The sequence below is a fragment of the Tauraco erythrolophus genome, unplaced genomic scaffold (assembly GCF_009769465.1).
Source record: "Tauraco erythrolophus isolate bTauEry1 unplaced genomic scaffold, bTauEry1.pri scaffold_40_arrow_ctg1, whole genome shotgun sequence".
Classification (NCBI taxonomy): domain Eukaryota; kingdom Metazoa; phylum Chordata; class Aves; order Musophagiformes; family Musophagidae; genus Tauraco; species Tauraco erythrolophus.
Window position 1 is genome coordinate 428,244 of NW_028238614.1, and position 13,779 is coordinate 442,022.

The 13,779-nt window shown below is 50.4% G+C and overlaps 1 long non-coding RNA gene and 4 other non-coding genes across 7 annotated transcripts; all 5 read right to left on the reverse strand.

Annotated features, from left to right (window-relative positions):
- Positions 1-4,790: 4,790 nt before the first annotated feature.
- LOC147526018 (uncharacterized) lies at positions 4,791-13,333 on the reverse strand. Of its 3 annotated transcripts, XR_015222974.1 has the most exons (6): positions 13,300-13,333; positions 12,500-12,639; positions 9,801-9,869; positions 8,323-8,534; positions 6,687-6,826; positions 4,791-5,143 (listed from the first exon to the last, which is right to left on the reverse strand). It is a non-coding gene; the product is annotated as an uncharacterized LOC147526018 (long non-coding RNA). The 3 variants fall into 3 exon arrangements; XR_015222976.1 differs by lacking the exon at positions 9,801-9,869; XR_015222975.1 differs by lacking the exon at positions 8,323-8,534.
- LOC147526019 (small nucleolar RNA SNORD45) lies at positions 6,100-6,184 on the reverse strand. The gene has a single exon (XR_015222977.1). It is a non-coding gene; the product is annotated as a small nucleolar RNA SNORD45 (small nucleolar RNA).
- On the reverse strand, positions 8,050-8,134 carry LOC147526020 (small nucleolar RNA SNORD45). The gene has a single exon (XR_015222978.1). It is a non-coding gene; the product is annotated as a small nucleolar RNA SNORD45 (small nucleolar RNA).
- Positions 12,258-12,340, reverse strand: LOC147526021 (small nucleolar RNA SNORD45). Its single transcript, XR_015222980.1, has one exon. It is a non-coding gene; the product is annotated as a small nucleolar RNA SNORD45 (small nucleolar RNA).
- Positions 13,028-13,112, reverse strand: LOC147526022 (small nucleolar RNA SNORD45). The gene has a single exon (XR_015222979.1). It is a non-coding gene; the product is annotated as a small nucleolar RNA SNORD45 (small nucleolar RNA).
- Positions 13,334-13,779: the final 446 nt, after the last annotated feature.

The window sequence follows — 13,779 nt, forward strand, 5'->3', positions numbered from 1 at the left end:
GAATGGCTGGATGGTGCCTGGATCAGGAATTACGGTCTGACAGCTCAACCCTCGTACGAGGCCCAGAAGGTGGTACCGTTTGTACGGGGCCGGAACAACAAAGGGCCTTTTGGGAACTAAAACAGGCCTTGATGGCGGCACCAGCACTGGGGCTCCCAGACTGATGAACCAAAGATTTCCAGTTGTTTGTTCAGGAAAGGCAACGTGTCACCCTCGGAGTGCTGACCCAGAAGATGGGGAGCTGGAAAAGACCAGCTGGATGTTTCTCCAAACCACTGGACACCGTAAGCAGGGGGTGCCCTACTCGCCCCCGAGCAGTCGCTGCGACAGTGATGCTCGTGCCAGAGGCTGGAAACTGACTGTGGGAAGAACCAGAATGGTGTATGTGCCACAGATGGCAATGACTGTGCTAGAACAAAAGGGGGCCACTGGCTATCCCCTAGTAGGGTGGTGAAACACCAAGTAGCCCTGACAGAGCAGGATGATGTAATTTTGAAAACAACTAACCTGATCGACCCTGCAGTCTTTTTAAGCTCTGCACAGGAAGAAGGACAAACAGAACATGACTGTCTGGCGACTATCGACCACGTGTGTTCCAGCTGAGAAGACTTAAGGGACACACCGCTGGAAAATCCTGATTGGGAGCTGTACACAGATGGCAGCAGCTTCGTGGAAAATGGAATTCGCTACGCAGGATATGTGGTGACAACTGAAAATTCTGTTATAGAAGCAAATTCTTTACCTTGCACAACTTCAGCTCCAAAGGCAGGGCTGATTGCCTTGACCAGAGCGTTAGAAATAAGTGAGAAACAGAAAGTAAATATTTGGACTGATTCGAAATACGCCTTTAGTGTAGTACATGTCCATGGAATCCTATGGAAAGAAAGAAGATTACTATCCTCTCCAGGAACAAAAATCGAATTTAAAGAAGAAATTTTACAAGTAATAGAAGTAGTTCAGAAACTGACTACGGCAGCGATCACACAATGTAAAGCACCAGTCAGGAAACACCAAAACAATTATAGGAAATAATCTGGCAGATAGAATTGCAAGGGAAATTGCAAAAAGGAATAATTTACAAATGGCATTAATTCCTACTAAGACCATTGCATTACCAAGAGATACACCTAAATACTCAGAGGAAGATGAAAAATTAGGTAAGTTACTAAATTCAAAGAATTTGACATGATGGTGGGTGACAATACCAGGTCAAGCAGTAATCCCACCACTTGTAATGAAGGAAAGAACACAAACAAAACATAAGGAATGTCACTGGGGAGCAGAAGCATTGGTAGCTCTCCTAAGGAGACGCATACTCTCATTGAAAATGCTAGAAATAGCTAAAATGACAACTGTAAAATGTGAGATATGTTTAAAAAACAATCCAGTTATAAAGAGAAAAGTTCAAATGGGAACGCTGAAATCAGGAATGGAACCAGGAGATTACTGGCAAGTAGATTTTTCAGAATTACCCCGGCAACCTGGGTATCGATACATCCTGGCAGGGGCTGACACTTTTACAGGATGGCCGGAAGCTTTTCCCTGTCGAACCAACCAAGCAAAGGAAGTCATTCAGTGGCTACTGCAAGAAATTATCCCGAGATTTGGGGCACCCATTGGAATTTCCTCGGATAGAGGTTCACATTTCATTGTGGAAATAGTACAAGGTGTTAGTAAAATTCTGGGATTCACATGGGATTTACATACACCTTGGAGACCGCAATCTAGTGAGAAAGTAGAAAGAAAGAATCAAATGCTGGAAAGACAAATTAGTAAAATAAGTCAGGAAACTAATTTGAAATGGCCTCAGGCACTGCCACCAGCCCTTTTACGAATTCGAGTTCAACCAAAAAGCAGAACATTGGTCAGTCCATATGAGTTATTGTATGGAAAGCCTTAGGAGTCTCCTGAGCCAAATCTGAATATGCATCTGAAAGGAAAACAAGATGTCCAGAACTATCTGCTTTCTTTAGGAAAACTCTAACTGCACTTCAGGGTGCGGTTGTACAGAACAGATCTCTGTTGTTGGAGAATCCAGTGCACGACTTCCTACCAGGAGATCATGTCTATCTGAAGACGTGGACTTCTGAACCTCTCCAGGAACCCTGGAAGGGACCTCTTCAAGTATTGCTGACTGCCTTCAACATCATCAAGACTGCTGAATCGGATGGTTGGATACACGACACAAGGGTAAAGAAAGCTCCATCCTCGTGGAGAATTGTGAATAGGGATCCTGAGACTTCAAAACTGACTTGGAAATATGTTTCATTTTGTGCATCATTCTGAAATTTTTGAAAAAAAGGATACTGGGGTGGAGACTAATGTTAGTGGGAGCCTGGTTCGACATGAAAATTGAACAACAAAAAAATATCAGTGAAATATGAAAGTCCATTAAAATTGAAGTGTGATTTTACTCAAATTCCAGATTTTAATCTTGACAAATTGCAGGTGATTAACGATACTTTGAAAGATGAAAGTCAATATCGCTGTTGGCCAGGTTACAAGAAATCAGACTGTAAAATCTCTACAATAAAAACCCAGCTCCCCACAGAGGTCACAAAGGAGAAAAAAAAATGAAATAAAAGACAAACAGAAGCAGAACAATTAATATACCTCCCAAGAAAAACTCAAGAAGAAAATGTAACGTTAGAATTAATAATAGAATACTAATAATAGAATTAATGTCCCCAACACAAGAAGGACATGGAGCTACTGGAGTGGGTCCAGAGGAGGCCACGAAGATGATCCGAGGGCTGGAGCACCTCTGCTATGAAGACAGGCTGAGAGAGTTGGGGCTGTTCAGCCTGGAGAGGAGAAGGCTCCGGGATGATCTTATTGCAGCCTTCCAGTGCCTAAAGGGGCTACAGGAAAGCTGGAGAGGGACTTTTTACAAGGGTGTGTAGTGACAGGACAAGGGGCAATGGGTTTAATCGGAAAGAGGGGAGATTTAGATTGGATATTAGAAAGAAATTTTTCACTCAGAGAGTGGTGAGTCACTGGCACAGGTTGCCCAGAGAAGTTGTGGCTGCCCCATCCCTGGCAGTGTTCCAGGCCAGGTTGGATGAGGCTTTGGGCAACCTGGTGTAGTGGAGGGTGTCCCTGCCCATGGCAGGGGGGTTGGAACTGGATGATCTTTGAGGTCCCTTCCAACCCAAACCATTCTGTGATTCTAATCAAGAAATTTGCCAAATTGCAAAACATGTCACAAATCACTGCTTGTTTACCCATATCAAGAGCAGTAGGTGAGCCAATTCCCCGAGGAATTCTAACCATGAATTTAACTGAATTGGAACATAAAAATAAAACTACACAATATGAACAAAAAACAGTTATTAAATGGCAAGAAAAAGTGGAGATTATTATTATGGTCTGGTTGAGAGGCATCCCTGCCCACGACAGGGAGGTTGGATTTAGATGATCTCTGAGGTGCCTTCCAGCCTATGCCATTCTATGATAATTAGAAAACATTGGAAAACTTAAAGAAATCAAGCTGATTGTGAGAAACTACTAAATCATGTTTTTACTAAGACAGGAAGGTTTTGGAAAGTCGGATGGTTCTTATGATCAGCCAATAAAGAAAAACGTAAACCAGATGATCATGGAATGGAACTGTGATAAAACTAATCAAACATCAAATAAGACGACAAGTTGGGACTCTGTTTGGTCAATGACCATTTTATCGCAATTCCAGCACACGGCAAAGGCTACTTGGTGTTTTACTTGGGACGGGTCAATTTTTGCAACTTGGCCATCGGTAAAGCATAAAAGAAGCACAACACGAGAAAAGGAAAATCCAGTATCATAGTAGAAATGTGAAAAGATACAGAATTGCAGTACTGGTGACAGAATAATCCAGGATATTCCACCTCTAGCTGCTGCTCTAAAATATACATATATCATGGGTTAGGCTGCTCTGGCAACCAAACCCTACACAGTCGCTCACTCCCCCTCCCCCACCGATGAGGGAGAGAATTAAAGGATAAACGGGAAACCCGTGGGTTGAGATAAGAACAATTTAATACAGATGATTTAATACACAGGGTAGGTGCTCACCACCCCCTCTTATCCGCAGCCCGTCTCGTCCTGAAGCTGCAATCCCGGACGAACGCGAGGCCCCGAAATAGAGAGGGGGGGAGAGGGAGAGAGAGAGAGAGAGAGAGAGAGAGAGAGTACTCCCAGAGTACTCCCAGAGTGGGAGTACTGGGAGACAGAGAAAAAAAAGGCAATAGAGAAAAAAAAAAGGCAATAGAGAAAAAAAAAAGGCAATAGAGAAAAAAAAAAGGCAATAGAGAAAAAAAAAAGGCAATAGAGAAAAAAAAAGGCAATAGAGAAAAAAAAAGGCAATAGAGAAAAAAAAAAGGCAATAGAGAAAAAAAAAAGGCAATAGAGAAAAAAAAAAGGCAATAGAGAAAAAAAAAAGGCAATAGAGCTGAAGCGCCAAAGCCCGTCTGTCCGGCTGCCCCGCACTGTTATACTGGGCATGACGCTGCATGATATGGAATGCTGATTGGCCAGTTTGGCCTCAATCTTAAGTTCCACCACAAATCACAAGGGGAATCGTGTCCCCCTTGCCCCAGCTATGCTCCCCCCTTATCCCGCTGTGCTTCTGCACTCCGGCACACTGAAAAGTCCTTGGAGTTTCACTTCCAGCCACGAACATCAACTTGCTATCAGCATTCTTCTCAGAGTGAGCCTCTGAGTAAAACCAAAACACGGAGCTCTTCTGGCTGCTAAAAAGAAGAGCTAGCTCTGTCCCAGCTAAAACCAGGACAAATTGAATGAACCTTCATCGGGGGCAAAAATTAGTTGGGCACTGGAATCTTTATTGACTCCTTTGGCAATATACAGAAACAGAGAATGGATACATCAACAGGTCAGGTAGAAAATTGGCAAATACAACCAGAAAGGGATTCAAGGATTTGAATACACAATTACAAGCCACCTCAAATATGACTTTGCAAACTAGAATGGCTTTAGATCTGCTCTTACTCCAAGAGCACGGGGTCTGTGGGTACCTGACAGATAGAACTGACCATTGCTGTGCACACATTCCAGATGTGAGTCCAGATGTAGAACATGACTGGGACTTACCAGATAAAGTGGAGGAGAGCACTCACGAACTTCAGCAAAACATGCAGGAAAGCTAGAGAGATAAAGTTTTTAACCGATTAGGATGGAGTTTGAGAGACAACAAGACTGCATTTAATCAGATGATTATCCAGGCAGTGGCCAGACAGCAAGATGAAACAGAATCAATCCCAAGGCTCCCACCAGCATAGAGTGAATGAAACGCTAATAATGTACTAAAGAGAATATTCAACTTCAAGCATTAAGATGAAAGTGTTGAAATTCTTTTCAAAACTTTCAAAGGGGGGGGGAAATGTTACAAAACTTTGACAAAATAATCAAGATTTAATCAAGTAGAAAAGTTAGATAGAAAACTGAGGAGTAAAATGTAAAAGTTAGAATTGTTAAGTTTAATGAGTAACTGTAGAGACCTCACTGGGAAATTACTGGATCTTTCTGTGGATTGTTTTAAACCAAGGAACCACGGGTACCTCATCACCAGCTACTGCATTTTTCTGTGTTTTGTTTTAAGAAACTAAGGAAACCATCACGGACACCAGTTCTGCTGCTTGGAAACCCCCTTGCCCCTTCCCATCTTGATTTGAATAGCAAGGATTCTAATTAGTGAAATGATTGTTATAGAATAAAAACATTGATAAGGTTACATAACTAGCAAAACCAATCACGTCAAAGGTCAAAATTAAGAGTGAGAATAAGATGCAATTTCATGTAAAAGAACTTCTGTACTGATGATTAAACAAAACAAGTGTATATAAACCTTATGGATTTGGATGCTGGGGTGGACACACTGGGACGGAGCTATCCCCGTGCCCTGAACACTGAAATACAGAAGTGCCTGTTTATCTGCTTTGGGTAGATGAATTTTCTTCCCGGCTGCCAGGAGTTCTGCTGGTAACAAGAGCTTTTTCTCCTTAAAGAGAAAATCTGAACACGAGTCAGACCCTGCGCAGCAATTTGATTCCACAGATGGGAAAAGCTCAAAGGTCACAGTGCAGACACAGGGGAGATTCCTGGGCCTCAGAGTAATTCTAGAGCTGAAGTGGTGTCACACATCACCTTCAGATCAGATAATACATGCCAACACTCATCACCGACCCGGGGACACAACCTCTGCCCACCCTACCCGAGGGCTCTGCACACAACCCGCTGTCTGCCCAGGACAGGACACCAACTCCGTTACTGGGAGCCCCACTGCTGCACCTCTGCCCTGGGACAGGGCCGGAGGCACATCGCCCCGGCAGTCACGCCGCTGCGGGGGAGCGGCGGAGCCTGTTGGGTGGTGTTTCTCACCGCAGTTGGCACGAGGAGGGGAACGAGACAGAGCAGGCGGGGAGAAGCTTCACCTGCAGCAGCGATGGGCACAGCGAACGGGCCGGGCCGAGACAGAGCCCTGTTTCCCAGGGGAGAGCACACACCAGAAAAACAATTGCTGGACAGACTGGAGTGGTTTTCCAGTTATACAGGAAAAAAAAGCACATTTGAGGAACTCGATGCAAGAACTGACTACTCAATTCCAACCAACCCCAGCTCTCAGCACTGGAGCGAGGGGTCTCACTCTCCCTAGAAGCACAGCTGTGCTGAGGTAAGTCAGTACTTACACAGCCACCCTTCCTTGTCCCAAACCAGGCTACAGGGCAGGGTCTTTCCCACAGGAACACGCTCAGGGCACCGGGTTTCCTTCTCGCCTCCTTTCGCAGCCTCACACTGCAGCGCAGAAGGAGCCTGGCAGCTATTTCTCCTGGAACACAGGGGTGGGAACGAAACAAATACCATTTGCATTAATAACAACAAAAACTCATTTGAATCACCATTGAAAAAGCAGAACAAAACGCTAAAACCCCCAGTTTGGCACTGAGCAGCAGCAGCAACTAACTAAAGAGTTCCCCTGCCCTGCTCCCTCTTCCAGCCTGAGGAGTTTCCTCAACCATTGCCCAGGGCACATCACACACCCCTGACCTGTGGGTTTACCACACACAAAAGCCAACAACTCCTGTTCACCAGGTGTACAGTCAGACACAAACCCAAACCAACTCAACCAGTGCAGCCTGCACCCAGCCCTGTATCTATAAACTTCACTGGTGCCTGCAGAGCTGTGGGCTCTCACAAACTCTTGGGCACAACTCCTGGGCTGCCTGACACGGTCAGGGCTCTCTCAAGATGTCTGAGCAGAACAGGAAATCGTTTTGGTTTTCAGGCAGGACTGACCAGGGCTGCAAGTGTTCTGCATCCTCACACCTGCAAGACAAATCCAAAGAGCCACACCTGCAGGTGAGCCATTGCTGGGCATGTCCCCACCAACAGACCTCTCCTGGCACACACTGCGACCAATTCAGACCCAAGGTCAACATTCCCACTTGAACCTGGCCACAAATTTAAAAAAAAAAAGGAATTTTGGGCTCAAACTGAGGCAAGTCTTTTCTCCTTAGAAAAGAATCCAGAAAACACAGAAAGAAAACCACACGCTCTTCTCTGCTCCATCAGGTGTCACACTCCCTCACTTGAGCTTTCCTGGCGTCTCAAAACAAGAGGACAAACCTCAACAGAAGAGAGGCCCAACCACAGCACGCTCCTTACAGAGCGCACCTGGGCACAGGAACACGCGCTGCCATCCAAGGCAGACGTGACCACCACGACCCTCCGAACGTCCCGGCTGCGCAGGGGCAACTGAACAGTCTGTGAGCAGCAGCAGCCGGCTCGGTGACACACACCAGTTCAGTCCACCACCAAACCTGTGCACCAGCACTCGCTGACACTGCTCAGCTTCGGGCGCCCACAGCTGCAGCCCGGTACCCTGAAAGCATCTCCAGTGCCAGCAGCATGAGGCCAAGCACGACACCTCCCCGACTCGGCAGCGGACAGACACTCCAACTGCGGCCCGTTCTCCGCACACCAGGTCGGACCCTGCGGCGATGTGGTTCCACAGACTGGAGAAGCTCAAAGGTTGCAGAAACAGGAACTTCCTGGGCCTCAGAGTAATTCTAGAGCTGAAGTGGTGTCACACATCACCTTCAGATCAGATAATACATGCCAACACTCATCACCGACCCGAGGAAGCTTCACCTACAGCAGCGATGGGCACAGCGAACGGGCCGGGCCGAGACAGAGCCCTGTTTCCCGGGGGAACACCACACAACAGAAAAACAATTGCTGGACAGACTGGTGTGGTTTTCCAGTTATACGGGGAAAATAAGCAATAATTCCAAGTGGCTGTTTCTGCAGTTACTGTACATGTACCTGGACGTGCTGCGGGCTGACAGCAGATGAGATCACGGCCTGCGCCGCACTCCCTGTGCCACATCCGTGCTGACGTCGTTTGATGAGCACCAGAATTCCGTCTGTCTGCCTTCGGCTCAGCCATCCCACAGGATCATCGCTGTCCGCCCCAGGAATGCTGCTCACCCTCAAACGCTGCGACGGACTGTGCCCCTTGGCACGGAGCTGGTTTGCTTCTCCAGACAGGCACAGCACCCACAGACACACCAAAACGCCCCGGTCAGCAGTCACGCAGCTGGCAGGGCACCGCGTGTTTCCCGTCCCGTTAACGACGGCGGACGCACCGACCGCTCGCACACATCACACACGACACTCGCACGGGCACACACGTGTGCATGTGCTGCTGCATTCCCTGCCCCCTACTATCTGCTGGTCCAGAAGGATCAGGCTCAATGCCAAGCTCAGCACATGCCAGCAGCAAGGCACCAACTCCCATCACATCACTGGGCACCATCTCGGCACCCAAACCAACACCCACGGCACCGCCCCAACGCGCCTCAAACACAAGACTGACGTCCCATGGCACACGCTGACAAGTCCCAAAGCTGCCACGCTCTGCAGTGGCACTGGGTGGGGAATTCTCACGGGCACACATGTACATGTACATTTCCATGGGTACCTCCCTCTCTCTGGTTACCCACCCTACCGTAAGCATCACTTCCTGAGGCAGTACTTGGAACCGGCATGTTTTCAGGCAGAGCAACAACAATCCTCAGCAATGGTGCTTCAGAAGTCAGGTTCATCCGGGGCCCAACTTAAATGCCTTTATGCCAATGCACGGAGCATGGGGAATAAGCAAGAGGAGTCAGAAGTGTGTGTGCACCTGCAGGAGTATGATCTTATTGGCATCACGGAGACGTGGTGGGATGAATCCTGTGACTGCAGTGTCAGAACAGAAGGGTACAGGCTCTTTAGGAAGGACAGGCAGGGGAGAAGAGGAGGAGGAGTTGCCCTCTATGTCAAAGACCAGCTGGAGTGCATGGAGCTGCACCTGGGGACGAATGACGTCCCAACTGAGAGCTTATGGGTCAGGATTAAAGGGAGAGCAGGGACGAGGACGTAGTAGTGAGGGTCTGCTACAGACCACCTGACCAGGAGGACTGGGTGGATGAGGCCCTTTATAGACAGATAGGAGCTGCCTCATGTTCATGAGCCCTGGTCCTCATGGGGGACTTCAACCACCCTGATATCTGTTGGAGGGACAACACAGCAAGGCACAGGCAATCCAGGAGGTTCCTGGAATGCATGGATGATAACGTCCTTCTCCAAGTGGCAGAGGAACCAACGAGGAGAGGTGCTTTGCTGGACCTTGTTCTCACCGACAAAAAGGGTTGGTGGGGAACGTGACGCTCAAGGACAGCGTTGGCTGCAGTGACCATGAAATGGTGGAGTTAAAGATTCTTAGGCAGGCAAAGAGGGTGCTCAGCAAGCTCACTAACCTGGATTTCAGGAGAGCAGACCTGGGCCTCTTCAGGGATCTCCTCGGAAGAGTACAATGGGATGAAGCCCTGGAGGGAAGAGAGGCCCATGAAAGCTGGTTAATATTCAAGGATCACCTCCTCCAAGCTCAGGAGCGGTGCATCCCAACAAAGAGAAAGTCAGGTAGGAACACCAGGAGGCCCGCATGGATGAACAAGGAGCTCCTGGACCAACTCGGGCACAAAAAGAAGGCCTACAGAGGGTGGAAGCAAGGACAGGTAGCCTGGGAAGAATACAGAGCGATTGTCCAAGCAAACAGAGACCAGGTTAGGAAAGCCAAAGCCCTGATAGAGTTAAATCTGGCCAGGGACATCAAGGGCAACAAGAAAGGCTTCTATAGATACGTCAGTGATAAAAAGAGATCTAGGGAAAATGTAGGCCCTCTCCGGAAGGAAACGGGGGATCTGGCTACCTGGGGTATGGAGAAGGCTGAGGTTCTCAAGGACTTCTTTGCCTCAGTCTTCACAGGCAAAAGCTCCAGCTGTACAGCCCAAGTCCCAGAAGGCAACGGCAGGGACTGGGAGAATGAAGAACCACCCACTGTAGGAGAAGATCAGGTTCGAGACCATCTTAAGAACCTGAAGGTGGACAAGTCCATGGGACCTGATGAGGTGCATCCGCAGGTCCTGAAGGAACTGGCAGATGAAGTTGCTAAACCACTGTCAATCATATTTCAGAAGTCGTGGCAGTCTGGTGAAGTTCCCAATGACTGGAAAAAGGGAAATATAGCCCCCATCTTTAAAAAGGGGAAAAAAGAAGACCCAGGGAACTACAGGCCAGTCAGTCTCACCTCTGTGCCCAGCAAGATCATGGAGCAGATCCTCCTGGCGACTATGCTAAGGCACATAGAAAATAAGGAGGTGATTGGTGACAGCCAACATGGCTTCACTAAGAGCAAATCCTGCCTGACTAATTTGGTGGCCTTCTATGATGAGGTTACAGCATTGATGGATCGGGGAAGAGCAACTGACATTGTCTACCTGGACTTGCCCAAAGCATTTGATACCGTCCCACATGACATCCTTGTCTGTAAACTGGAATGACATGGATTAGACGGATGGACCACTCGGTGGATAAGGAATTGGCTGGATGGTCGCTCTCAAAGAGTTGTGGTCAACGGTTCAATGTCCACGTGGAGCCCAGTGACGAGTGGTGTTCCTCAGGGGTCAGTACTGGGACCAGTGCTATTTAACATCTTTGTTGGCGACATGCACAGTGGGATCGAGTGCACCCTCAGCAAGTTTGCAGATGACACCAAGCTGTGTGGTGTTGTGGACACGTTCGAGGGAAGGGATGCTATCCAGAGGGACCTTGACAGGCTGGAGAGATGGGTCTGTGAGAACCTCATGAAGTTCAACAAGGCCAAGTGCAAGGTCCTGCATGTGGGTCGGGGCAATCCCAAGCACAAGTACAGGCTGGGCGGAGAATGGATCGAGAGCAGCCCTGAGGAAAAGGACTTGAGAGTGCTGGTGGGTGAGAAGCTCAACATGAGCCGGCACCGTGCGCTGGCAGCCCAGAAAGCCAACCGTGTCCTGGGCTGTATCAAAAGGAGTGTGGCCAGCAGGTCGAGGAGGGTGATTCTGCCCCTCTACTCAGCTCTCGTGAGACCCCACCTGGAATACTGTGTTCAGCTCTGGAGTCCCCAACACAAGAAGGACATGGAACTGCATGAGCGGGGCCAGAGGAGGCCACAAAGATGATCTGAGGGCTGGAGCACCTCTGCTATGGAGACAGGCTGAGAGAGTTGGGGTTGTTCAGCCTGGAGAAGAGAAGGCTCTGGGGTGATCTTATTGTAGCTTTCCAGTACCTAAAGGGGGCCTACAGGAAAGCTGGAGAGGGACTTTTACAAGGGCATGTAGTGACAGGACAAGGGGCAATGGATTTAAACTGAAAAAAGGGAGATTTAGATTAGATCTAAGGAAGACATTTTTCACTCAGAGGGTGTTGAGGCACTGGAACAGGTTGCCCAGAGAACTTGTAGATGCCCCATCCCTGGAGGTGTTCAAGGCCAGGTTGGATGAGGCTTTGGGCAACCTGGTGTAGTGGAGGGTTTCCCTGCCCATGGCAGAGGGGTTGGAACTAGATGATCTTTGAGGTCCCTTCAAACCCAAACCATTCTATGATTCTATGAATCCAGTTCTTATCAAGACACTTAAAAAAAAGGTAACTTTTTGTTGCCCTTCTGGATAAAAGCAGTTACAGACATTTTGCACCTCCTGGAACCACAAACCAGCTGCCGTGGGCTATGCCTGGTAACCCAGGCCGAGAAAACCAACGCTGCTGTTAGGGTGTTCATCAACCCCAGCAAGCACAAGGCCATGCTGCGGACGGACTCAGCACCTGCCCCAATAAAGAGCCACCGGGGAACACAGCTGCAGGCTCCTGGCAGATAAAGGAGCACCGAGCAGTTCGCATCCCAGGTCTCAGAGTAATTCTGGAGCCAAACTGATGGTCTTCAGATCTGTGCTCAGGTAATACATGCCAGCACCCATCACAGACCCAGGGAACTCGCACAGCAGCTCCCCTTTGGACACCACGGGGACGGAAGGCACAAGAGGAGCAGCCGGGGAGCACGTGCCCAACCCCAGCTCTCAGCACTGGAGCGAGGGGTCTCACTCTCCCTAGAAGCACAGCTGTGCTGAGGTAAGTCAGTACTTACACAGCCACCCTTCCTTGTCCCAAACCAGGCTACAGGGCAGGGTCTTTCCCACAGGAACACGCTCAGGGCACCGGGTTTCCTTCTCGCCTCCTTTCGCAGCCTCACACTGCAGCGCAGAAGGAGCCTGGCAGCTATTTCTCCTGGAACACAGGGGGTGGGGAACGAAACAAATATCATTTGCATTAATAACAACAAAAACTCATTTAAATCACCATCGAAAAAGCAGAACAAAACGCTAAAACCCCCAGTTTGGCACTGAGCAGCAGCAGCAACTAACTAAAGAGTTCCCCAAACCTGTGCACCAGCACTCGCTGACACTGCTCAGCTTCGGGCGCCCACAGCTGCAGCCCGGTACCCCGAAAGCATCTCCAGTGCCAGCAGCATGAGGCCAAGCACGACACCTCCCCGACTCGGCAGCGGACAGACACTCCAACTGCGGCCCGTTCTCCGCACACCAGGTCGGACCCTGTGCGGCGATGTGGTTCCACAGACTGGAGAAGCTCAAAGGTTGCAGAAACAGGAACTTCCTGGGCCTCAGAGTAATTCTAGAGCTGAAGTGGTGTCACACATCACCTTCAGATCAGATAATACATGCCAACACTCATCACCGACCCGAGGAAGCTTCACCTGCAGCGGCGATGGGCACAGCGAACGGGCCGGGCCGAGACAGAGCCCTGTTTCCCGGGACCGGCACACACCCGGCAGCCGCTGGACAGGCCGGTACCGCGCTCAGCAAACCGCCCCGAGTCCCGGCGAGCGCCCGCGGGCCGTTACCCCGAACGAATCGGGCGGGCACTCACCGGCCGCCACCGCCGTCCGCTCCGGAGCGGAGCCGCTGCGCGCCGCGTGCTCCGCCGCCGGCACCGCGCGGGGCGCCCCGGCCGGCCGGAGGCCGAGACCCCGCCGAGGGGCCCGGGCCCCCCGGACACCTCCCGCCGCCAGGCCAGGCCCGGCCAGGCCAGGCCAGGCCCGGCCCGGCCCGGCCCGGCCCGGCCCGCCAAGGCCCGCCGCGCCGCCGGAGCCCCCGCGCCGCCCCGCCACGCCGCGGCACCCACCGCCGGAAAGGGCGTCACGCCGCGGGGCGGGGCGGGAAGTGGCCCGCGGCAGGACCCCGCTATAGCTGTCCGCTCCTTTCGCCTGCCCCGCCCGCGCAGCCCCCGGCGGTCAGGCGGGGCGCCCGGCGGGCCCGAAGGACCCCGCCCGGCACCGGCAGCCGCGGCCCTCGGGACGAAGCGCGGCCCCGCCCGGCCCGCGCCGCTGGTGCCGGCGGCGGGAGAGCG